Source organism: Haliotis rubra, unplaced genomic scaffold (genome assembly GCF_003918875.1).
Source record: "Haliotis rubra isolate DU_JTF1 unplaced genomic scaffold, ASM391887v1 Scf274, whole genome shotgun sequence".
NCBI lineage: Eukaryota > Metazoa > Mollusca > Gastropoda > Lepetellida > Haliotidae > Haliotis > Haliotis rubra.
Window position 1 is genome coordinate 937,878 of NW_025766825.1, and position 24,651 is coordinate 962,528.

A 24,651-nucleotide genomic window follows, 5' to 3' on the forward strand; every position below is an offset into this window, starting at 1 on the left:
GTTATCGCCCGCAACGCGTTTTGCGGGGTGCAAATTCCGTGCAAATTCGTCTTTTCCTTAGGTGATAAAAACCGTTCAATATTTCTTCACCAAACTTGGCACATAGATAGGTCTGGTGGTGCACTGGTGCCTTTTGGTAGTTTTGGATTTCTGAATAAATATTTTTGGCGTTTCCATGGCAACAACTCTGATTTGAACTAAAATTGGCGGTAGTCCTCCTTTCCGGAGCAGAACTTAAAAACCTTTCAATACTCTCCTCCCACTTTGTGGGTTTTCAAGAACCTAATGACATAAGTCAACAGTGCCACTCTATTTCCAGTATCAACATTACTGAGTTACATCAAACCGCAAAAGCATTCAGGCAGTCTGTTATTGATACAAGCATACTAGTCTTTGGACAGTTAACATATATATGTTTTTGTTTGATCTATGTGAAGAACAATGTAAGATTTAACATAGTCATAACTAGTTGACATATTCATGAAGAGTATTTTACTATTGCGGGGATATCGATGACTTTGTCTTCTTGTTATCTCATCACTGCTGTCTGTACAATGTGTGAAGCCCATTTCTGGTGTCCCCCGCCGTTATATTGCTGGAATATTGCTAAAAGCGGCGTAAAACTATACTCACTCACTCTGTTTATTTATAAATATAGTTATTTATTGTTTGTGTAACAACTTAAAAAAGAACGCAGTGGATATCATACACCCGCACACAGACAGACAGACAAAATAGTTTATTTATGTGTCACGTGAATGTACATGTCAAAAATCGCAACGGTAAAAAGAAAAAAAGGAAAATACAGACACCAGGCCAGATGGCCAATGAGACACACTAGACGATATGTGCATAAAATGTATAAAAAAAATATAAGATTAAAACGTTAAGGAGTATGCATGCAAACCCGCATGCACGCGCGCACACACGTGCGCACACGCACTAATACAGGCAGACACACGTCCATGCACGTCGCTATTTAAGATCAATATGCTTGACAATACGTTGATCGCTTCGCACATTACATCAATAATTATACCGGGTAACGGTCCCCAGGTAACCAGGGAAGCCTTTGTCATTTGCCGGGAACAATTCACTCAACCGTGGTAACAGCGCGCCAAAACACACCACTATACATCTGTTGGACACGCTCGCGTACGGCTATAGCTTATTATTGGAGCACCGCTGGGCGGGACAGGTTCTATACCAAAGCACTCGACAGGTGAGAAAACTAGCTATACTAGACTTTGATACCGTTCGACACAGAACAATCCAATAATTATGATGTATACAGTTCGTTAATGTGATAAAACACTTCATAAACCAGAATGATAACTTGTAGAAGCGCAATCCATTTTTTTATGTTTATAACCCCCTCATTATGTCGCGAGATAACGGGGAGAAGAGTAACAGATACCTTCGTATTACTTCATAATTATTTGTTTGGAAGTGTGGTAACAAGTTGTTGCCGTTTCACGCAGTTGTATATTTAATTGGCATGAATATGCTGTGAATATGCTGTGAATATGAATTGTGAACAATTTATCAATATGGATTTGAGTTCCATGAATCTTCTCCGTCAACAACACCCAACATAAGTTTGATCTCTTTGACAACGAGGCTCCCATTATGTACAGATCCGATCGTTCTGAAAAGACACGCCTATTCAGAGAAGTGACCTTTCCCCATGGTCCCTGGGTGTCGTGGGAGAACGCGTCATAAAAACATGCCTGTTCCTGACGACAGTTCGTCCAACATTTGGTGTACTACATGACCAGCAGTGATCCACGCGAAACGGGTGTTAGATATGGGAATCATGGAAACATAACAGGATTTATAATGTATAAATTATAATGTACAAATATTAGCATACCCGATATGACTGTGGTATTCCTGTGTGCACAGTTCCCAAGTCACCCGGGCGACAGGCTAGGCTATTTTCTGCGTTCTTCTATACAGAATCGATTGGCCTATATGTTCAACTGGGTACTGAATAAAAAGTCCACAATCGATTACTTTGTAGAACCGCGCGGGGTTGTTGTACACCGATACGGGTGTAGCCTACGTTCTCCTTATAATTGATATCTTCGGTTGTTATTGTCGCATAATGCATATCGTAATCGATATAAAATGCGATGTGATAAATATGCAAATGAAGCCACCTGTGAAGACCTACTTTTCCTGTCAACATCGATTTAGTGTTGAGGCTTACGATCACAATATAGCGCTGATTTAATTCAACACTCCGGTGTAGTGTTAGACTGCTTACTTCTTAAATATATATCGTTTCAATGTATGGTATTGCTAGAAATATGATATTGTAATACAATCTCATTATATTTACTATAAACTGTAATACTACAATCAGCTTACTGATATACAGCTTTGGGTATTAATTTTGAAGGGTGGGTATTGCAGAGAATTTTCATATTGCGATATATTGCGATGCGAAAGCATGTATTGCGATATGTATTGCAATATATTGCATGACGTATTTCTAAACAAAAACTACTTATAATCCAGTTACTGCTTGATTTATAGAGGAAAAACACAACAAAATCACTATGCTTGATTAAGCTTTAATAACAACTTTTAATCATGATAAAATATAAATGTGAATAATATTTGGCACAAACGAAAAAAGGAAATATCCGAAGATTTCCGAGTGTTACGAAGTTTTCCGAATGCATGTCAAACTACCGGTTTTCGATCAGCGTATCGCAATACGTATCGTTTTCACGTCTGAACCGGTAAACCGGTTATATTGCGCAGCCCTATTAATTTTCCACCATGTACAGTAATACTGCAATTAAGCTCACCCATGCACAGCTTTAAGTGTGGCTTTTCCACTATAAAGTAGTGTAAACAATAATAAACAATACATATAATTGTGAACTGATAATGCGCCTTTTCCAAGCTCAAAGCACTAACACACAATCTGATTATTACCCCGGATAACCCAAGCTGCCTGTTAGGCGCTAGAGGGTTATAGTCACATGACTTTATTCCACCGTGTACCCTTTTTTGCTGGATGTACAGAAGCAAGTTTGAACAAACTCACGTACCTAAGGTGAGACCAAATGTATTCGTTGTAGGGCAGGACTGAAATCCTAGAAACTCTCAGGAGTCAAGCTGCCAAACACGGCCACTCATCTAAGGACTGTCCGCGTTGCTTAACTTCAACTGATATGTGACCTGAGCTCTACGCACAGGGCAACACACCACCACAACAGTAATACTACAATCGACTTACTTTTGTACAGCTTCAAGGTGTTAACATTTCCACTATAAGTACTATTAACTTGGGCTGTGAATTGGGAAATAAATTGTATTCAATATAATGCAATGCTGGTAGCCTTATTCCCATACGTATTGCGAAATACATGTCCTGGGAGCTTCAGCGAGGGACATTGATTGTACACGCAGAGCCTATTTCTACATATTAAAGCCCTAAATAAGTGCTATGGTTATGATAACAGAAATCCCAAATTAACTTTGATTTTGAGGGATTGAACATTCTTTTTTTATAAAATTTATTGAATGTAATGTATGTTGTTTAAGTATGACTTTTCCAATACAAAGTACTATATACAGTCATACTCGCTTATGTACAGCTTCAAGTTTTACCTTTTTATTATAAGTACAAATGTACTATTAAGTTGTGTATTAACTGTAATACTAGAATTAACTCACTCATACACAACGTCAGGTATTACCTTTCCACTATAAGTACTGTTAAGTTATGTATGAACTGTAATACTAGAATTAACTCACTCATACACAACCTCAGGTATTACCTTTCCACTATAAGTACTGTTAAGTTATGTATTAACTGTAATACTAGAATTAACTCACTCATACACAGCCTCAGGTATTACCATTCCACTATAGGAACTATTAAGTTGTGTATTAACTGTAATACTAGAATTAACTCACTCATATACAGCTGGCTGTATAACGTGCTGGAAGACCTTCCAAATGTCCTTAGACCCGTGAAGGTCCGGGTTAGAATGAGCCTTCAGTAACCCATGCTTGTCTCAACCCGTGAAGGTCCGGGTTAGAATGAACCTTCAGTAACCCATGCTTGTCTCCACCCGTGAAGGTCCGGGTTAGAATGAGCCTTCAGTAACCCATGTTTGTCTCCACCCGTGAAGGTCCGGGTTAGAATGAGCCTTCAGTAACCCATGCTTGTCTCCACCCGTGAAGGTCCGGGTTAGAATGAGCCTTCAGTAACCCATGCTTGTCTCCACCCGTGAAGGTCGGGGTTAGAATGAACCTTCAGTAACCCATGCTTGTCTCCACCCGTGAAGGTCCGGGTTAGAATGAACCTTCAGTAACCCATGCTTGTCTCCACCCGTGAAGGTCCGGGTTAGAATGAGCCTTCAGTAACCCATGCTTGTCTCCACCCGTGAAGGTCCGGGTTAGAATGAGCCTTCAGTAACCCATGCTTGTCTCCACCCGTGAAGGTCCGGGTTAGAATGAACCTTCAGTAACCCATGCTTGTCTCCACCCGTGAAGGTCGGGGTTAGAATGAGCCTTCAGTAACCCATGCTTGTCTCCACCCGTGAAGGTCGGGGTTAGAATGAACCTTCAGTAACCCATGCTTGTCTCCACCCGTGAAGGTCCGGGTTAGAATGAACCTTCAGTAACCCATGCTTGTCTCCACCCGTGAAGGTCCGGGTTAGAATGAACCTTCAGTAACCCATGCTTGTCTCCACCCGTGAAGGTCCGGGTTAGAATGAGCCTTCAGTAACCCATGTTTGTCTCCACCCGTGAAGGTGCGGGTTAGAATGAGCCTTCAGTAACCCATGCTTGTCTCCACCCGTGAAGGTCCGGGTTAGAATGAGCCTTCAGTAACCCATGCTTGTCTCCACCCGTGAAGGTCCGGGTTAGAATGAACCTTCAGTAACCCATGCTTGTCTCCACCCGTGAAGGTCCGGGTTAGAATGAACCTTCAGTAACCCATGCTTGTCTCCACCCGTGAAGGTCCGGGTTAGAATGAACCTTCAGTAACCCATGCTTGTCTCCACCCGTGAAGGTCCGGGTTAGAACGAGCCTTCAGTAACCCATGTTTGTCTCCACCCGTGAAGGTCCGGGTTAGAATGAGCCTTCAGTAACCCATGCTTGTCTCCACCCGTGAAGGTCCGGGTTAGAATGAACCTTCAGTAACCCATGCTTGTCTCCACCCGTGAAGGTCCGGGTTAGAATGAACCTTCAGTAACCCATGCTTGTCTCCACCCGTGAAGGTCCGGGTTAGAATGAGCCTTCAGTAACCCATGCTTGTCTCCACCCGTGAAGGTCCGGGTTAGAATGAACCTTCAGTAACCCATGCATGTCTCCACCCGTGAAGGTCCGGGTTAGAATGAGCCTTCAGTAACCCATGCTTGTCTCCCCACCCGTGAAGGTCCGGGTTAGAATGAGCCTTCAGTAACCCATGCTTGTCTCCACCCGTGAAGGTCCGGGTTAGAATGAACCTTCAGTAACCCATGTTTGTCTCCACCCGTGAAGGTCCGGGTTAGAATGAACCTTCAGTAACCCATGCTTGTCTCCACCCGTGAAGGTCCGGGTTAGAATGAGCCTTCAGTAACCCATGTTTGTCTCCACCCGTGAAGGTCCGGGTTAGAATGAGCCTTCAGTAACCCATGCTTGTCTCCACCCGTGAAGGTCCGGGTTAGAATGAACCTTCAGTAACCCATGCTTGTCTCCACCCGTGAAGGTCCGGGTTAGAATGAACCTTCAGTAACCCATGCATGTCTCCACCCGTGAAGGTCCGGGTTAGAATGAACCTTCAGTAACCCATGCTTGTCTCCACCCGTGAAGGTCCGGGTTAGAATGAGCCTTCAGTAACCCATGCTTGTCTCCACCCGTGAAGGTCCGGGTTAGAATGAACCTTCAGTAACCCATGCTTGTCTCCACCCGTGAAGGTCCGGGTTAGAATGAACCTTCAGTAACCCATGTTTGTCTCCACCCGTGAAGGTCCGGGTTAGAATGAACCTTCAGTAACCCATGTTTGTCTCCACCCGTGAAGGTGCGGGTTAGAATGAGCCTTCAGTAACCCATGTTTGTCTCCACCCGTGAAGGTCCGGGTTAGAATGAGCCTTCAGTAACCACCCGTGAATGTTAGAATGAACCTTCAGTAACCCATGCATGTCTCCACCCGTGAAGGTCCACCCGTGAAGGTCCGGGTTAGAATGAACCTTCAGTAACCCATGCTTGTCTCCACCCGTGAAGGTCGGGGTCAGAAGGTCCGGGTTAGAAACCTTCAGTAACCCATGCTTGTCTCCACCCGTGAAGGTCCGGGTTAGAATGAACCTTCAGTAACCCATGCTTGTCTCCACCCGTGAAGGTCCGGGTTAGAATGAACCTTCAGTAACCCATGCTTGTCTCCACCCGTGAAGGTCCGGGTTAGAATGAGCCTTCAGTAACCCATGTTTGTCTCCACCCGTGAAGGTGCGGGTTAGAATGAGCCTTCAGTAACCCATGTTTGTTTCCACCCGTGAAGGTGCGGGTTAGAATGAGCCTTCAGTAACCCATGCTTGTAAGAGGCGACTAACGGGATCGGGTGGTCAGGCTCGCTGGCTTGGTTGACACATGTCATCGGTTCCCAATTGCGCAGATCGATGCTTGTGCTGTTGATCACTGGATTGTCTGGTCCAGAAATGATAATTCACAGACCGCCGCCATATTGCTGGAATATTGCTGAGTGCTGCGTAAATCTAAACTCACTCACTCCAAATGTCCACAAAGCTCTCTGAGATCTTAATCATTATTATCATCATTATTTGTTCGTATTCTCAGAATGCCAAATATTTGAGACATATGCATTCGAAAAGCGATCCAAACAATTTGGTAAAAGTGTCTCAGTGTCCTAAAAGATGCAAGTTAAACTGTCAAAGCGTTTCATTTTAAACTGTGTACACCACAAACTAACACGAGAAATTATGGTGAATGGGTACCTTGATTTATTGGGTATTGGTCCCTACACTTTGTGAACACGTATATATGAATACACAACACCATGTCCAGAAAGTGGTCAAGTGGCCAGTATGAACAAGAAGAGACTTTAAGACTCTCACACTTGCTTATCAGTGCCTTCACTCAACTGCGCCAAGTTATCTAACTGACCTACTCTCCAAGCACAGTCCTGTGAGAACATTAAGATCAGGAAATCTTCATCTTCTGGAGATACCAAAACGCCATCTGAAGTCATTTGGCTACCGCTCTTTCAGCTATGCTGCACCTTCTCTCTGGAACTCTATTCCCCATGGTATCAGACTGTCGCCAACCCTAGACAACTTCAAATCTCATTTAAAGACATTCCTTTTTCGAAGCCACCAGCTGTGATCAGCAGAGTGTGTTTCAAATGAAGGACATCTTCTGCTTGCCCAGATCTATATATCTATTTTCCGAAATACGAATGCTAATAGGAGATTAGGTTTTTAAAATGTGTTTCCCTCCTTGTAAGAACCACATTCGCTCTGTATCGCTGGAACCTTACACATGCCAGTAGTCCGTCTCATACTCCAAAATTTCGGCCCAACCCCACGCACACACACGCACACGCACGCACTAACTCACTCACTCACTCACTCACACACGCAGACACACACACCATAATTACAGGATCCTGGATCCTGGCCTCTGAAAATAGGAACTTTTGATTGCAGTATATAACTCCGTATATACTGCATTAGCCCCAGTGAGCTCGGAGATTCAGAACCAGTGGGGGTCTAGACTGGCTTCATCTTGGACTATTTGCATTACAGAAGGGGTTGGGCCGAAAGTTTGGAGTATGAGACGGACTACTGGCATGTGTAAGGTTCCAGCGATACAGAGCGAATGTGGTTCTTACAAGGAGGGAAACACATTTTAAAAACCTAATCTCCTATTAGCATTCGTATTTCGGAAAATAGATATATAGATCTGGGCAAGCAGAAGATGTCCTTCATTTGAAACACACTCTGCTGATCACAGCTGGTGGCTTCGTAATATCTGTTGGAACAATGCAGTTGACTACAGCCGACTTGGTAATGTTCATCTAGGTGAGGTCTGTCAATATTTTAGAGCTTGCGCTGTATTGTCGACGTTCAGCAGCTGATGAAGATAATGATTCACGTGAGCCAATTCCATGATGCGATAACTATTGTCAATTCATTCACTCGCTGCTTGAAGGACAACGTAGTCATGCGACATACTGAAATCGGGAAAATGAACCACAGTTGGTGTTTTTGTATCCATCTAGACGACTGACTGACTGAGTTTTACGCCGCTTTTAGCAATATTCCAGCAACATCACGGCGGGGGACACCAAAAATGGGCTTCACGCATTGTGCCCATGTGGGGATTCGAACCCGGGTCTTCGGCGTGACCATCGATCTAGACGAGGTCACCCACTGCTGTTAAAATGTATAGACGATTTCAAGGTTTTCCACGCAAAATCTAAAGCATCTGTCAACGTATATACCAACTTCTGTAGGTGTATTGAAAAGCTGACAGTAATTAAACGCAACCTGACGGTTGGCTCTCAGGTACGACTTATGCAGAGGCCAGTTGATATTGGCGACATACATTGTGTTGTCTATAATAGCATTTGGAATGATCTACAATCTATATCATGAGACTGACTATGCATTTATTCATTAACCATTCTCACAGGTTCACAAATATGTTGGGCCAAAATTGATCTTTAGCAACCTATGTTGTCGTAAGAGGGAACTACTGACTGAGTTTGGTTTTTTTTACGCCGCTTTTAGCAATATTCCAGCTACATCACGGCGGGGGACACCAGAAATGGGCTTCACACATTGTACCCATGTGGGGATTCGAACCCGGGTTTTTGGCGTGACGAGCCGACGCTTTAACCACTAGGCTACCCCACCGCCCCCGTAAGAGGGAACTAATCTGATCAGGTGGTCGTTCTCACTTACTTGTTTGATGCAAGCCATCGTATCCCACATCGTGTCATGACCATGCTATAGGTAACTCTTTGTGTATATCATTACATTTTACTTAAACCGAGGCCTGCATATTTTTATGAACGTTACAGTAGAAGCAAGATGTTTATATGAATATTATCTAGGAATTTCTTTGAGTTGTCCATAAAAGTAGGCACTTAATGTTTTGTATTTAAAGCAATACATTTCTGTCGCAATAGATCTTCATAAAATATTCCTCTGTTCCTCCTTGATAAAGTTGCAAATAAGTTAAGACTAAATCGTTTCCTTCTTCAACATATCCATGCATGTAAACGTCAATGTACAGGAAGGTGTTGCTGTAAGAGGTTGAATCTGTTGTGTACTTCAGCATGTGGATGTGGACTTGAAACATGTTCCCGTGATCTTGACATTGTTGACATTGACTAACATGTCAACTGGGAATACACTATGACTATAACTGGGAATACACTATGACTATTAAGAACAATATATACGAATTGATATGAAGGCACTGTTGCTTGCGTCATGATAGCATGACTGTGTGTATATTTGGTGGTAACATACCATAACGCCTTTCTGATCAGTGTGTCATATCTTTTACAATGTACCCCACTTACGAAGATCGATGCTCATCGTGTCAAGACCATGTCGTGTGTAACTCTTTGTGTATATCATTACATATTACTAAAACTGAGACCCGCATATTATTATGAACGTTACAGTAGAAGTGTTATAGTGACTAATTCAGGACAACAACCATCGTCTAAATATTTAAAGTAAAAAACTATGTAGTCAAGACATGTGAGAGTTTATTGTAATTATTTACAGTGTAACCAAACAGAGATTAGAAGTTTACAGATTTTTGGGACGCCTGAAGAGTATGCCCCGTCATAGACTACCGAGTTGTATCCATGATTGGTCTCTCCACAGAAGTCATTCCTGGGAAAAAAATGTTTTTAAATTATCTAAAAAAACTCAATGTTTATGAGCAAATTAGCAAATCTACAGTAGACATGCCACAACTTCGACGAGAGCGTCATATCATTGACGAATACAGTTGGTTTTGTGAACTATGGAATGACCATGGCAACCCAAAAGGAAATAAACTTCGAACATACCGCCTAACCAAGAAAGATTTGAAGCCTGAAGCTTATGTTTTAAGTCGGTCCATTTCACGATCTTCAAGAAGGATGTTCGCACTCCTTCGTTGTGGCAGCCTGCAATTAAACATTGAAAAACTCAGGTACAGTCGACCCGCAATACCTCTCAACGCTAGGGTGTGTCCCTTCTGTTCGGATAAAATAGAAAATGAAATCCATTTTCTTGTAGACTGTGATATGTACAACGACCTGCGATACGACCTGTTTCAAACTATGAAACAATATGATGTATATCCATCCTTTAATAACTCCTCCTCAGTTACTAAATTTACACATCTATTTAACACACCTGGCATAGTCCATCTCCTCTGTGATACTGTTATAAACATGTATAAACGACGTCAATCATTATCTTAAATATTATACACTACTTGTATCTTAAGTTTTAAATGTATTAATATTCTACTCTTTCATTCATTAACACTAGATGAATGCAACACATGGTGTATGAATGTTAAGTATTGTAACAGCAGTACGAATGTACGTAACTATATTGTACTTCATTGTATTGTTTGTATTATGTTAATGATATTGTGTGTAGGGTATCTGTATTCTGCATACTAGTATATGTGGGTTTTCAATGTATGATTATAATACATGTATATTTATGTGTGTGTATGTATGTATGTATGTATGTATGTATGTATGTATGTATGTATGTATGTATGTATGTATGTATGTATGTATGTATGTATGTGTGTATGTGTGTGTATGTATGCGTATGTGGGTATGTGTGTGTGTGTGTGCATGCATGCATGCGTGTATGTATGTATGTATGTATGTATGTATGTATGTATGTATGTATGTATGTATGTATGTATGTATGTATGTATGTATGTATGTGTGTGTGGATGTGTGTGTGGATGTGTGTATACGTGTATTAGGTCTGTATGTATGTGTGTATGTATGTATGTATGTATGTATGTATGTATGTATGTATGTATGTATGTATGTATGTATGTATGTATGCATGCATGCATGCATGTATGCGTGTATGCGTATATTATGTGCGGTTGTATGCTGTTTTGTATATGTGATTATATGTTTGTTTGTATGTATGTTTGTTGTATATATGTTATGTATGTATGCATACCTGTACGTGTTAACTTCAAATGTATACGATTATACGTGTGCTGATATTTGTAGGTTCACAATGTTTTTATTGATTTAATATAGTCTCCCATAACCTAACGGGTGGTTTCTGTACTATTAACTTTTGTACAAAACGCATTCATTCTATGACAATGTACAGAAAGTGAGACTCAAATAACATTATCTCTCTTTATATGACGCTAATCTGTATTCTATGTAATCCTTATCACTTCCGCATTGTACATTGACTTGTCAGGCCCCTTAATTACTGTAAATGTCATATAAAGTAATTAATGGCCTGACAAGTCAATGTACAATGCGGAAGTGATAAGGATTACATAGAATACAGATTAGCGTCATATAAATAATTACAATAAACTCTCACATGTCTTGACTACATAGTTTTTAACTTTTTAAATATTTAGACGATGGTTGTCCTGAATTAGTCACTGTAACAGAAGCAAGATGTTTATATGAATATTATCTAGGAATATCTTTAGGCTGTCCATAAAAGTAGGCACTTATTGTTTTGTATTTAAAACAATACGTTTCTGTCGCAATAGATCTTCATCAAATATCCCTCTGTGATAAAGTTGCAATAAGGTACGACTAAATCGTTTCGGTGGACCTTCTTCAGCTTCATATCTGTGCATGTAAACGTCAATGTACAGGAAGGTGTAGCTGCAAGAGGTTAAGCCTGATGGGTACATCAGCATGTGGATGTGGACTTGAAACATGTTCCCGTGATCTTGACATTGTTGACATTGACTAACATGTCAACTGGGAATACACTATGACTATTAAGAACAATAAATATGAATTGATATGAAGGCACTGTTGCTTGCGTTATGATGACATGACTGACTCATCATTGTTTGGTGAGCAAAGAAAGACATCTTGAATAATACAATAATACATTTAAGAGCTCTCTGTTATGTTGTGTGATTTTAACGATAGTCTAACAGTATGTTCTACATATTTGGTATCGTTGATACTATGTGAGTGAGTGAGTATGGTTTTATTCCGCTTTTAGCAATATTCCAGCAACATCACGACGGGGGACACCAGAAATGGGCTTCACACATTGTACCCTTGATACTATGTAAAGCATGGTGCTGTTACTTTTGAACAGACATTATGTAATATTTTGCTGATCTAAATACAAAGTACCAACCTTTGTTTCCTTGTGGTTTTTCATGAAAACAATGCCAACCAAAGGTATATATGATCTTCAAATGATATAGCTGAATTAGAAAAACATTTTTTTTTTAATTTGTAAAGTTCAACTCATATTTTCTCATTAAATGCCCTTTCTATTGAAATTGACCTTTGACCTTACAAAAATATTTTGCGATGAGCTTATATGTAATGTTATTGTCCACAATTATAAATCATGATCTGAGCATTCCAAAACAACTATTTTGATGAAAATCGGTCAATCCAAACCAGAGTGATTAAATTACACCATGCAGCTATCAGTTAAAGTATTGCCACAACTGACATTACATGTTTCACCTTTAAAGGGCCCCTGCACGGTAGTCACGCACGGTAGCTGATGACAACCGGCTGGCAATCAAAGCTAAATCATTCCCGATTGTGAAAAATCACATCCCATTCGGTCGCCAAAACTGCACCACATTTTCACCATTTTGGGGGACTGGCTTCTAGACCAGTAAGTAATAGTCCGCTTATATGGCGCTCATATCCAGGCACATTGCCCGCTCACGGCGCTACGTACAATACTATCCCCGGTCATAGGACACTATCGTACTTTCAGATACTTTTTCAACTCCCTGGGGATCATACAGCCACGCTGCCTGTTAGGCGCGATGAACTAAACACTCACATTGCCAGCACATCATCACAGGTACCCATGTTACAGCTGGGTGAACTGTAGACTTGTCTATTTCAGAAGTTCAGTAATCTTGATATGAGTACAACTATTCCTGACTACTTGAATTTATGTTTTGAGGTGCCTATGTGTGGTGATGATTTTAAGGGGGGAGGGGTGGCACCCATTTTGATCTGGGGAGGTAGGGTGTCAGCAATTTTGTACACATGTATTAGGGGGGGTCAGCAATTTTGTACATAATCATGTTAAAATATATGCTTAAAAATTATGGGAAGGGGGAGGGTGGTCATTGATTTTGTAAATGATATGCAAGAGATGGGGGTGGCGTCACTTACTTAGTACGTAAATTTTAGGGGAGTCATTCACATTGTTCATGTTTCTGCATATAAATCATCATCAACCCCCTTGCCATGAATTATGAGCGGTCCCTTAGCAGCTTAATAATGAAACCCTCGTCCACATTCAAATTTCGGACTAGTGAGTTCTTTTGGGGGCGAGTAACTTTCAGGCATAGCAAGCAAATTTGGAACTACTTCGCACACTGGTTGTAATCCACGTTTAGAAAATTTGTACCATCTGGGAAGGTGATGTTTTGAAGGTCGTTGCTAGGAGTAGGATTCAGTCATGAAAAAATGCATTGAATTCAACGAGCTGAATGTGACATGGCTGGTGAGGTGTTGAAGACTGTGCTTGTACTGAACACCCGCATGTGCTTAGTGAAATGTGGGACAGAATGGCGGAGTAATTGGGGCATATATTATGCTCTACGAAGCCATCAGTGATAACCTGTTGCTCTCTTATATACTACTCGTCATTTATATAAGATCAAATGATATATAGCACATGTAAAGAAAAGTTTCTCAGAAATAATAGAACTAAGCGTGTCCTCATAATGTTCAATGTGTTGACACACGTGACACATCGTGACATACAGACAAAACGTTCAAACAGCACTAGCAAACATCAGTTGTATAGACCAACCCCTAGCATGAAAATGACAAACATGAAGCACTCGGTCATTCAATATTTTGTGTACCCCTCGCGCGTCCAAGACCCAGGTGCACCTTGTTCTCGTGCTCCTTATCAAGTTCATAAAGAAAGCTTTTGGGTATCAATGGCATGAATGTTCATTTTGGTGATATTTGATTAACTTTGTCTCTGGGAACAACATTCATGTTACACGAATGTATCTGCTCTTAAGCCTCTTGCGTGTATAAAATCTCGAGTGTGTTGTACATGGAGGCGTCAACGAAACACTTGTTTATAAAGTCTCGAGCGTGTTGTGCATGGAGGCGTCAACGAAACACTTGTTTATAAAGTCTCGAGCGTGTTGTGCATGGAGGTTTCAATGACACACATGTTTATAAAGCCTCGAGCGTGTTGTACATGGAGGCTTCAACGAAACACATGTTTATAAAGTCTCGAGCGTGTTGTGCATGGACGCTTCAATGAAACACATGTTTATAAAGTCTCGAGTGTGTTGTACATGGAGGCTTCAATGACACATATGTTTATAAAGTCTCGAGTGTGTTGTACATGGAGGCTTCAATGACACATATGTTTATAAAGTCTTGAGTGTGTTGTACATGGAGGCTTCAATGAAACACTTGTTTATAAAGTCTCGAGTGTGTTGTACATGGAGGCTTCAATGACATATGTTTATAAAGTCTCGAGCGTGTTGTACATGGAGGCTTCAATGACACATATGTTTATAAAGACTCGAGCGTGTTGTACATGGAGGCTTCAACGAAACACATGATTATAAAGTCTCGAGCGTGTTGTACATGGAGGCTTCAATGACACATATGTTTATAAAGACTCGAGCGTGTTGTGCATGGAGGCTTCAATGAAACACTTGTTTATAAAGTCTCGAGCGTGTTGTACATGGAGGCTTCAATGAAACACATGTTTATAAAGTCTCGAGCGTGTTGTACATGGAGGCTTCAATGAAACACATGTTTATAAAGTCTCGAGCGTGTTGTACACGGAGGCTTCAATGAAACACATGTTTATAAAGTCTCCAGCGTGTTGTACATGGAGGCTTCAATGAAACACATGTTTATAAAGTCTCGAGCGTGTTGTACATGGAGGCTTCAATGAAACACATGTTTATAAAGTCTCGAGCGTGTTGTGCATGGAGGCTTCAATGAAACACTTGTTTATAAAGTCTCGAGCGTGTTGTGCATGGAGGCTTCAATGAAACACATGTTTATAAAGTCTCGAGCATGTTGTACATGGAGGCTTCAATGAAACACATGTTTATAAAGTCTCGAGCGTGTTGTACACGGAGGCTTCAATGAAACACATGTTTATAAAGTCTCGAGCGTGTTGTACATGGAGGCTTCAATGAAACACTTGTTTATAAAGTCTCGAGCGTGTTGTACACGGAGGCTTCAATGAAACACATGTTTATAAAGTCTCGAGCGTGTTGTACATGGAGGCTTCAATGAAACACTTGTTTATAAAGTCTCGAGCGTGTTGTACATGGAGGCTTCAATGAAACACTTGTTTATAAAGTCTCGAGCGTGTTGTACACGGAGGCTTCAATGAAACACTTGTTTATAAAGTCTCGAGCATGTTGTACATGGAGGCTTCAATGACATATGTTTATAAAGTCTCGAGCGTGTTGTACATGGAGGCTTCAATGAAACACATGTTTATAAAGTCTCGAGCGTGTTGTACATGGAGGCTTCAATGACACATATGTTTATAAAGACTCGAGCGTGTTGTGCATGGAGGCTTCAATGAAACACTTGTTTATAAAGTCTCGAGCGTGTTGTACATGGAGGCTTCAATGAAACACATGTTTATAAAGTCTCGAGTGTGTTGTACACGGAGGCTTCAATGAAACACATGTTTATAAAGTCTCGAGCGTGTTGTACACGGAGGCTTCAATGAAACACTTGTTTATAAAGTCTCGAGCGTGTTGTACATGGAGGCTTCAATGAAACACTTGTTTATAAAGTCTCGAGCGTGTTGTACACGGAGGCTTCAATGAAACACTTGTTTATAAAGTCCCGAGTGTGTTGTACATGGAGGCTTCAATGACATATGTTTATAAAGTCTCGAGCGTGTTGTACATGGAGGCTTCAATGAAACACATGTTTATAAAGTCTCGAGCGTGTTGTACATGGAGGATTCAATGACACATATGTTTATAAAGACTCGAGCGTGTTGTGCATGGAGGCTTCAATGAAACACTTGTTTATAAAGTCTCGAGCGTGTTGTACATGGAGGCTTCAATGAAACACATGTTTATAAAGTCTCGAGCATGTTGTACATGGAGGCTTCAATGAAACACATGTTTATAAAGTCTCGAGCGTGTTGTACATGGAGGCTTCAATGAAACACATGTTTATAAAGTCTCGAGTGTGTTGTACACGGAGGCTTCAATGAAACACATGTTTATAAAGTCTCGAGCGTGTTGTACATGGAGGCTTCAATGACACACATGTTTATAAAGTCTCGAGCGTGTTGTACATGGAGGCTTCAATGAAACACATGTTTATAAAGTCTCGAGCGTGTTGTGCATGGGGGCTTCAGTGGAACATTTCTGGTGTCCCCCCGCGGTGATATTGCTGCAATAAAGCTAAAAGCGGCGCAATGAAGGAATGATGAAAGGAGTGGAAAACGATGTCTTCCCAACGGACTTAATTGAAATGGTCCCGTGAAGATCCGGGTTAGAATTGGTCTTTAAGAACCTATGCTTGTCGTAAGAGGTGACTAACAAGATCGGGTGGTCAGGCTTGCTGACTTGGTTGACACATGTCATCGTATCCCACTTGCGTAGATCAATGCTCATGCTGTTGATCAGTGGATTATCTGGTCCAGATTCGATTATTTACAGACTGCAGTCACATAGCTAGGAATATTGCTGAGTGCGGCGTTAAACAACAAACTAACCAGTCTTAACTGAAATGCATCACAAAGGATTACCTCTGTAAATATCGTGTTTACCCCTTCCTGGTCCGGACAGACACAACATGGCCAGGGCATAAATCGTGTAAATGCCCTGTGTACATAGACAGAGCTAGGTAATAAAGAGTATTATATACACACGGACAGGAAGCCATTCTGCAGCACCTGTGAGGCATTCTCGACAAAAGGTTATCGCTTCAGCCTGTGGTAACAGTGTTATCAACTTATCAGGTTTTAATACCCGGACGTGAACATACAATCGCAACAAGGCCTTTCTGAATACCACTCAGTATATCCTTTAACACTCTGTCAATACAGAATGCCATTAAGGAAGTGGTGAAATATACACGCGGGTTTACACTTTCTCGGTAAAGTACTGTGTATTTCATAACATTCGGAACCCGTGAAGGTTAGAATTGATCTTCAGCAGCCAGGCTTGTCATAACAATTAGATTCTGTTCACCACCAAGGTGTAAGACTTTGTCTCGGATCTTTCAGAACCCCTCGAAGATCCGGGTTAGAATTGATCTTCAGTAACCCATGCTTGTCGTAAGAGGCGACTAACGGGATCGGGTGGTCAGGCTCGCTGACTTGGTTGACACATGTCATCGTATCCCACTTGCGCAGATCGATGCTCAAGATGTTGCCCACTAGATTGTCTGGTCCAGACTCGATTTGGTCCAGACCGTCGCCATTTAGCTGGAATATTGCTGAGTGCGGCGTTAAACAACATAACCAACCAACCAATTTTACCTTTCGGCTAATTGTTTATTTTGCTGTACGGGTGTAGTATGGCTACCTTTATCGTACGAGTGACTGTGGTGCTCATTTCAAATATGCGTTATCTGCTCATGTCACCAACCACCTATCACCGAACACCGATCAATGTCATATCACCAATCACCAATATATTCAGGAACCATGCTGTCATATCTCGTTTCTCTTTTATCTTTAATGGAACCCCCCTCGGTGGGACAGGAGAAGCGATTACATAAAATTTTCAGCATGTACACAATGGTGAACCCAAACATTATGAAGAGTTGTACCTCACACTGTGATGTCGTCAGTGTGTTCCGCGATCACGGCTTCCTAACGTGCGTGACTTTGTTACTGTGCCTGGACAAAACTCAGCCATCCGAGAACATTGATCTCTCTGATGTCGTTGTCTGGACAAACCTATTGTTAAGGCCTTTGGTTGAAATGTAGAAACCAATTGGTATAGAGGTCAGGTGTTCGAGATGTCAACTCGCGCATTTCAGTTGTATTTTGTTGTCAGCTTACGCTGTGCGAAGTCGGCCAAGTTGCAAATGAAGTCGGGTACGGTACATGTATCAGACTAGCACAATGCAGTGCCGGACACGGGTGTAGTCGGACAAGTTGCCATGCTAACCTTCAGGGTGTAGTAGGACACGTTGCCATGCTAACCTTCAGGGTGTAGGACACGTTGCCATGCTAACCTTCAGGGTGTAGTAGGACACATTGTCATGATAACCTTCAGGGTGTAGAAGGACACGTTGCCATGCTAACCTTCAGGGTGTAGTAAGACACGTTGCCATGATAACCTTGAGGTGTAGACGGACACGTTGCCATGCTAACCTTCAGGGTGTAGTAGGACACATTGCCGTGATAACCTTCAGGGTGTAGTTGGACACGTTGCCGTGATAACCTTGAGGGTGTAGAAGGACACGTTGCCATGATTACCTTGAGGTGTAGACGGAAACGTTGCCATGCTAACCTTCAGGGTGTAGTTGGACACGTTGCCGTGATAACCTTGAGGGTGTAGACGGACACGTTGATAGTGTAACCTAAATTCGTACTCGGTTTGGTTGCCAGAGTGTCCAACAGAGTGTCATCGGACACGTTGCCAGGCTAACTTCGGGGTATAGTCGTACCCATATTATATGCTAAACAGGACGCCCATGGCCCGTGTCAAGGTATTTTGGTTCTCAGGTCTCACTGCACAGAGCTACACAAAGACTATTATGATCAAACAATAGTAAGGCCGGATAATCCGGTTATGGTTCGAAATATCTCACAACAGAGGCGATGCCAGTGGGTATCGGCAGGTTAGGGACTGTCTCAAAACCTCTACATTACCTGGCACTGTTCCTCTCTGTTCACGATGAGTCAGACATAATACAAGGGACGGCTATTGAGACCTCGTTAGGATTGGTATCTGAAAAAAACGGTATCGGTTTCCAGGTTTCTATTCTTTACTTGGTTATCCATGCGTGCGCTTTCCCATTTGTCCTATATTTATTTGATCTTTTCCAACTGTATTTGCAGCCCGTGTGCAAATGATTGTTATCATTGATATGGATGAAATGATGTAGATAAAACCTTCACGTTAACTTCGATAATAACATAATGTGGGATTGTTGTGCAGTAGCGGAAACGATTAATGTAGTTCTATCGAAATGTTTGAATCCATACTGGAATAGTGTTCCGAATACATTGTGTCTCTGCTCTGTGCATGGTTGTACTCGATCCTATCGGTGTAACACTACCAGACCACGTCCATCTGGTTGTACTCGACACTGTCGGTGTAACACTACCAGACCACGTCCATCTGGTTGTACTCGACACTGTCGGTGTAGCACTACCAGACCACATCCATCTGGCTGTACTCGACACTGTCGGTGTAACACTACCAGACCACGTCCATCTGGCTGTACTCGATACTGTCGGTGTAACACTACCAGACCACGTCCATCTGGCTGTACTCGACACTGTCGGTGTAACACTACCAGACCACGTCCATCTGGCTGTACTCGATACTGTCGGTGTAACACTACCAGACCACGTCCATCTGGTTGTACTCGACACTGTCGGTGTAACACTACCAGACCACGTCCATCTGGTTGTACTCGACACTGTCGGTGTAGCACTACCAGACCACGTCCATCTGGCTGTACTCGACACTGTCGGTGTAACACTACCAGACCACGTCCATCTGGCTGTACTCGATACTGTCGGTGTAACACTACCAGACCTTGTCCATCTGGCTGTACTCGACACTGTCGGTGTAACACTACCAGACCACGTCCATCTGGCTGTACTCGATACTGTCGGTGTAACACTACCAGACCACGTCCATCTGGTTGTACTCGACACTGTCAGTGTAACACTACCAGACCACGTCCATCTGGTTGTACTCGACACTGTCGGTGTAACACTACCAGACCACGTCCATCTGGTTGTACTCGACACTGTCAGTGTAACACTACCAGACCACGTCCATCTGGCTGTACTCGACATTGTCGGTGTAACACTACCAGACCACGTCCATCTGGTTGTACTCGACACTGTCGGTGTAGCACTACCAGACCACGTTCACCTGGTTGTACTCGACACTGTCGGTGTAACACTACCAGACCACGTCCATCTGGTTGTACTCGACACTGTCGGTGTAGCACTACCAGACCACGTCCATCTGGTTGTACTCGACACTGTCGGTGTAACACTACCAGACCACGTCCATCTGGTTGTACTCAAAACTGTCGCTGTAGCACTACCAGACCACGTTCACCTGACTGTACTCGACCATGTCGGTGTAACATTACCAGACCACGTCCATCTGGTTGTACTCGACACTGTTGGTGTAGCACTACCAGACCACGTCCATCTGGCTGTACTCGACACTGTCGGTGTAACACTACCACACCACGTCCATCTGGTTGTACTCGACACTGTCGGTGTAACACTACCAGACCACGTCCACCTGGCTGTACTCGATACTGTCGGTGTAACACTACCAGACCACGTCCACCTGGCTGTACTCGACACTGTCGGTGTAACACTACCAGACCACGTCCACCTGGCTGTACTCGATACTGTCGGTGTAGCGCTACCAGACCACGTCCATCTGGCTGTACTCGACACTTTTGGTGTAACACTACCACACCATGTCCATCTGGTTGTACTCGACACTGTCAGTGTAACACTACCAGACTACGTCCATCTGGTTGCACTCGATACTGTCGGTGTAACACTACCAGACTACGTCCATCTGGTTGCACTCGATACTGTCGGTGTAACACTACCAGACCAAGTCCATCTGGTTGTACTCGACACTTTCGGTGTAACACTTCTAAATCACGTCCATCTGGTTGTACTCGACACTGTCGGTGTAACACTACCAGACCACGTCCATCTGGTTGTACTCGACACTGTCGGTGTTACACTTCTAGACCACGTCTACCTGGCTGTACTCGACACTGTCGGTGTAACACTACCAGATCACGTCCACCTGGCTGTACTCGACACTGTCGGTGTAACACTACCAGACCACGTCCAGTTGGCTGTACTCGACACTGTCGGTGTAACACTACAGACCACGTCCACCAAGCTGTACTCGACACTGTCAGTGTAACACTACAGACCACGTCCACCAAGATGTACTCGACACTGTCAGTGTAACACTACAGACCACGTCCACCTGGCTGTACTCGACACTTTTGGTGTAACACTACCAGACCACGTCCATGTGGTTGTACTCGACACTGTCGGTGTAACACTACCAGACCACGTCCACCTGGCTGTACTCGACGGGTGTGGTTAGTCAGAAAATATGAGGCGAAATGTCAAACTCATTAACACCTAATGGGTGATTTAACTCATTCATGTCGGAATACTTAACTCACGCCTGTCACGTTCGTTATTTCATTCAATCTCATGAAACGTATAGAAGTCAACATGATGTAAAGCATCATTGAGACAAAATGGACAAGTGTATTCCGACGTCTCGCTGTGGTAGATGGTTTCGTGCAGAATGTTGTTTGGAAAGGCTAGTCAAACAAACAACTGAAGGCTTGGACTCACGAAGATGCCACCCCAACGTCATCGTCCAAATGAGATCCGGGTTAGAATTGGTCTTCAGCAACCCATGCCGAAGGGATTGGGTGGTCAGGCTCGCTGACTTGGTTGACACGTCATCGTATCCCTACTGCGTAGATTGATTTTCACGATGTAAATCACTGGATTGTCTGGTCCAGACTCCAGATTAGTCACAGACCGCAGCCGTATAGTGAGTGACTGAGTATGGTCTTACGCCACTTTTAGCAATATTCCAGCAATATCACGCGGGGAACACCAGAAATGGGCTTCACACATTGTACTCATGTCGGGAATCGAACCTGGGCCTTTGGCGTGACGAGGCTTTAACCTCTAGGCTACCTCACCGCCCCTCCATATAGCTGGAATATTGCTGAGAGCGGCGTTGAACAACAACCAAACATCCTCATCCTCCAATTCAGCCTAGCGCTTGTAATCACAAATTGCCCTGTTGTTTGAGGTGAGGTGAAATTGGGTTTAACGTCGTGCTTGAGAATATTTCGCTCATATGACGACGTGCATGCGTGTGTATGTGTATGTGCGGCTGCTTGTACTAGCCCAGACTGAAGCCGGTTTTATAGTGCTAGCCCACTGAGATATCATGCCGCAGTGAAGCATGAATACCCCACTCAGACACATTACACTGACTCCGAGCCGACCAGTCCTTGTTGTACCCAATAATGCCAAGAGCCTGGCAGGGAACAACAAGTACCATATTTTAACGTATTTTGGTATGACGCGTTCGGGGATCGAACCCGCGACCTTCCGCTCTCCGGGCGGACGCTCTAACCACTACACCAGGGAGGCGGTCCCTGTTGTTTGAGGCCACTCGACCAAGCAGATATCTGGCAGCAGTTGAGCTACTTTCTGTTTACACTTGTCCAAAGGTCTGCATGAACCGTTCAGGCTCGATGACATGCTGACGTGGATAGGTACTCATCACATCAACCACTGGGTCGACAACTCGATACTCTACACGCTGATTATTACAGACCGCCGCCATGTAGCTGGAATCTTGCGGCGGTAAGCAAGGATGAAAGCCGGGGTGGGTCAATGGGTTGGATCCGGTATAGTACTAGAATCTGTAGAAAGTGTTGTCCCAGATTTTCTACTTGTTGTGTAACGCCGCACTCAGCAATATTCCAGATATATGGTGGCGGTCTGTAAATATTCGAGTCTGTACCAAACAATCCAGTGATCAACATCACGAGCATCGATCTACGGAAATGGTAGACGATGACATGTCTAAACAAAGTCAGGGAACCTGCCCACCCGATACAATTAGTCGTCTCCAATCCAATTAGTTCCCAAAAGTAACCCGGACCTTCACGGGTATATCCCAGATATAACATAGGTAGGTTCCAACACTGTTATCAAGCAGGTGATGATACAGCGGTTGTTCATCCATATATTTGTTATCCTGCCTTAGTGCTCGAACTTATAATGCCCCCTGAGGAGAAACTCGAAAATCCACCAATGAAATCTTGTCCTGAAATGTGTACAGCAATGAATGTAAGCATTGGCAGGTCTATATATTGTAGGAATGTCAATATAATTCGCTATCACAATAGGATAGTCTGGCCATGGATATTGGATCGATGCATTGCCTCTTCACTGATCGAAGTACCCTTGTTCTATCCAATATATATGGAAGAGGCACTGTTGAGATGACCTGACCGACGAAAGCTTTAAACTTGTGTTTGTTCAGTCAGGATGATTAAACAATAAAGACCCGAGAAAACACCAAAAACAGCTTGTGATACGGTCCCTTTATGAGAAAAGACAACTGGGTGGACCAGGTGACATGAACGTATGTAGTAGTGCAGCAGTTACTGTGGAGGTAGTTATTGACGTGGGACGGTCGCATCTTTGTTGTCAAGGTCGCTGTAGCTGTTTACTGCCGTCGTCAAGGTATGTGTCGTGATGTTTCCCGGTGTGGATGATGGCGGTAGCTGGGTGGCGGAAGTAAAGAACGGCGACATCTCCTTTGCTTATCTTGGTAGGTACCTTATAGATAATCGATTTAATGAAACCGGAGTTGACATACCGTCACATGGCGTGGGTTTGGGACTCGACGCTGTGTTTGGTGTTTAGTGGTGCTTTCTCTCTACACTCTCTCTCTCTCTCTCTCTCTCTCTCTTAACCGAGGCTGTCTGACCAATGGAACCGTGTGGACAAAGGGTTGATAAACAAGGGAATATTGCTTCTGTATTCCAGATTCTACCTCAGTCCACTAGGTCGATGACACTGCGTGTATGAGGAAAGTAATTTTCGACCTGCAGACGATTGTCTGTTAATAATTGAGTTTGGGTTAGACAACCAACTTGGAAAGTGATTGTCTCTTCTTGGTTATGTATTTAATGCTGGACATGTACAGAACACTATACCAGCACTATGACGGCGGTCTGTAAATGATTGTGTTTGAACAAGACAGTTTAGAGATTAACACCATGAGCATCGATCTACACAATCAGGATGCAACATGAATCAATGAAGTAGTCGAGACTGACTACGCGTCCTACCGCGAGCATGGTTGCTGCAAACCAATTCTAACCCGCATCGAAACAATTGTATCAAATCGTTATATCATCGAAATACACAATGCCATTTTAGAAAGTGGTCAAATGTAACATATGCTATATTTGGGATTACACTTTCTTAGTAAAGTACAGATTCTAGTACTTTTGGGTTGAGTCCCATCGCGGTGGCTGAGCGGTCTAGGCGTCTGACTTTGTGTGGTGTCGATTAGGTGCCTGACTCTGAGGGTGTGGGTTCGAATCCCGGATGGAACTCAACCCAAAAAAGTACTAGAATCTGTACTTTACTGAGAAAGTGTAATCCCAAATATAACATGTGTTAC

The 24,651-nt window shown here is 43.0% G+C and overlaps 1 protein-coding gene and 1 long non-coding RNA gene across 4 annotated transcripts in view; one reads left to right on the top strand and one right to left on the bottom strand.

Annotated features, from left to right (window-relative positions):
* LOC124280794 (beta-1,3-galactosyltransferase 1-like) overlaps positions 1-24,651 on the top strand; it is a 76,466-nt gene that overhangs the window by 37,188 nt on the left and 14,627 nt on the right. The window contains exon 1 of one of the 3 annotated variants that reach the window (XM_046716767.1): positions 1,126-1,222. The exons of 1 other annotated variant lie outside the window; for it this stretch is intronic. The gene's annotated coding sequence lies outside the window, so the exon portion shown is untranslated. Of the gene's footprint in view, positions 1-1,125; positions 1,223-23,708; positions 23,791-24,651 lie in introns of those variants that run through there. One more of the 3 variants, XM_046716769.1, reaches the window with a different exon arrangement.
* On the bottom strand, positions 10,215-24,229 carry LOC124280796. The gene is made up of 3 exons (XR_006899776.1): positions 24,219-24,229; positions 16,944-16,947; positions 10,215-10,412 (listed from the first exon to the last, which is right to left on the bottom strand). It is a non-coding gene; the product is annotated as an uncharacterized LOC124280796 (long non-coding RNA).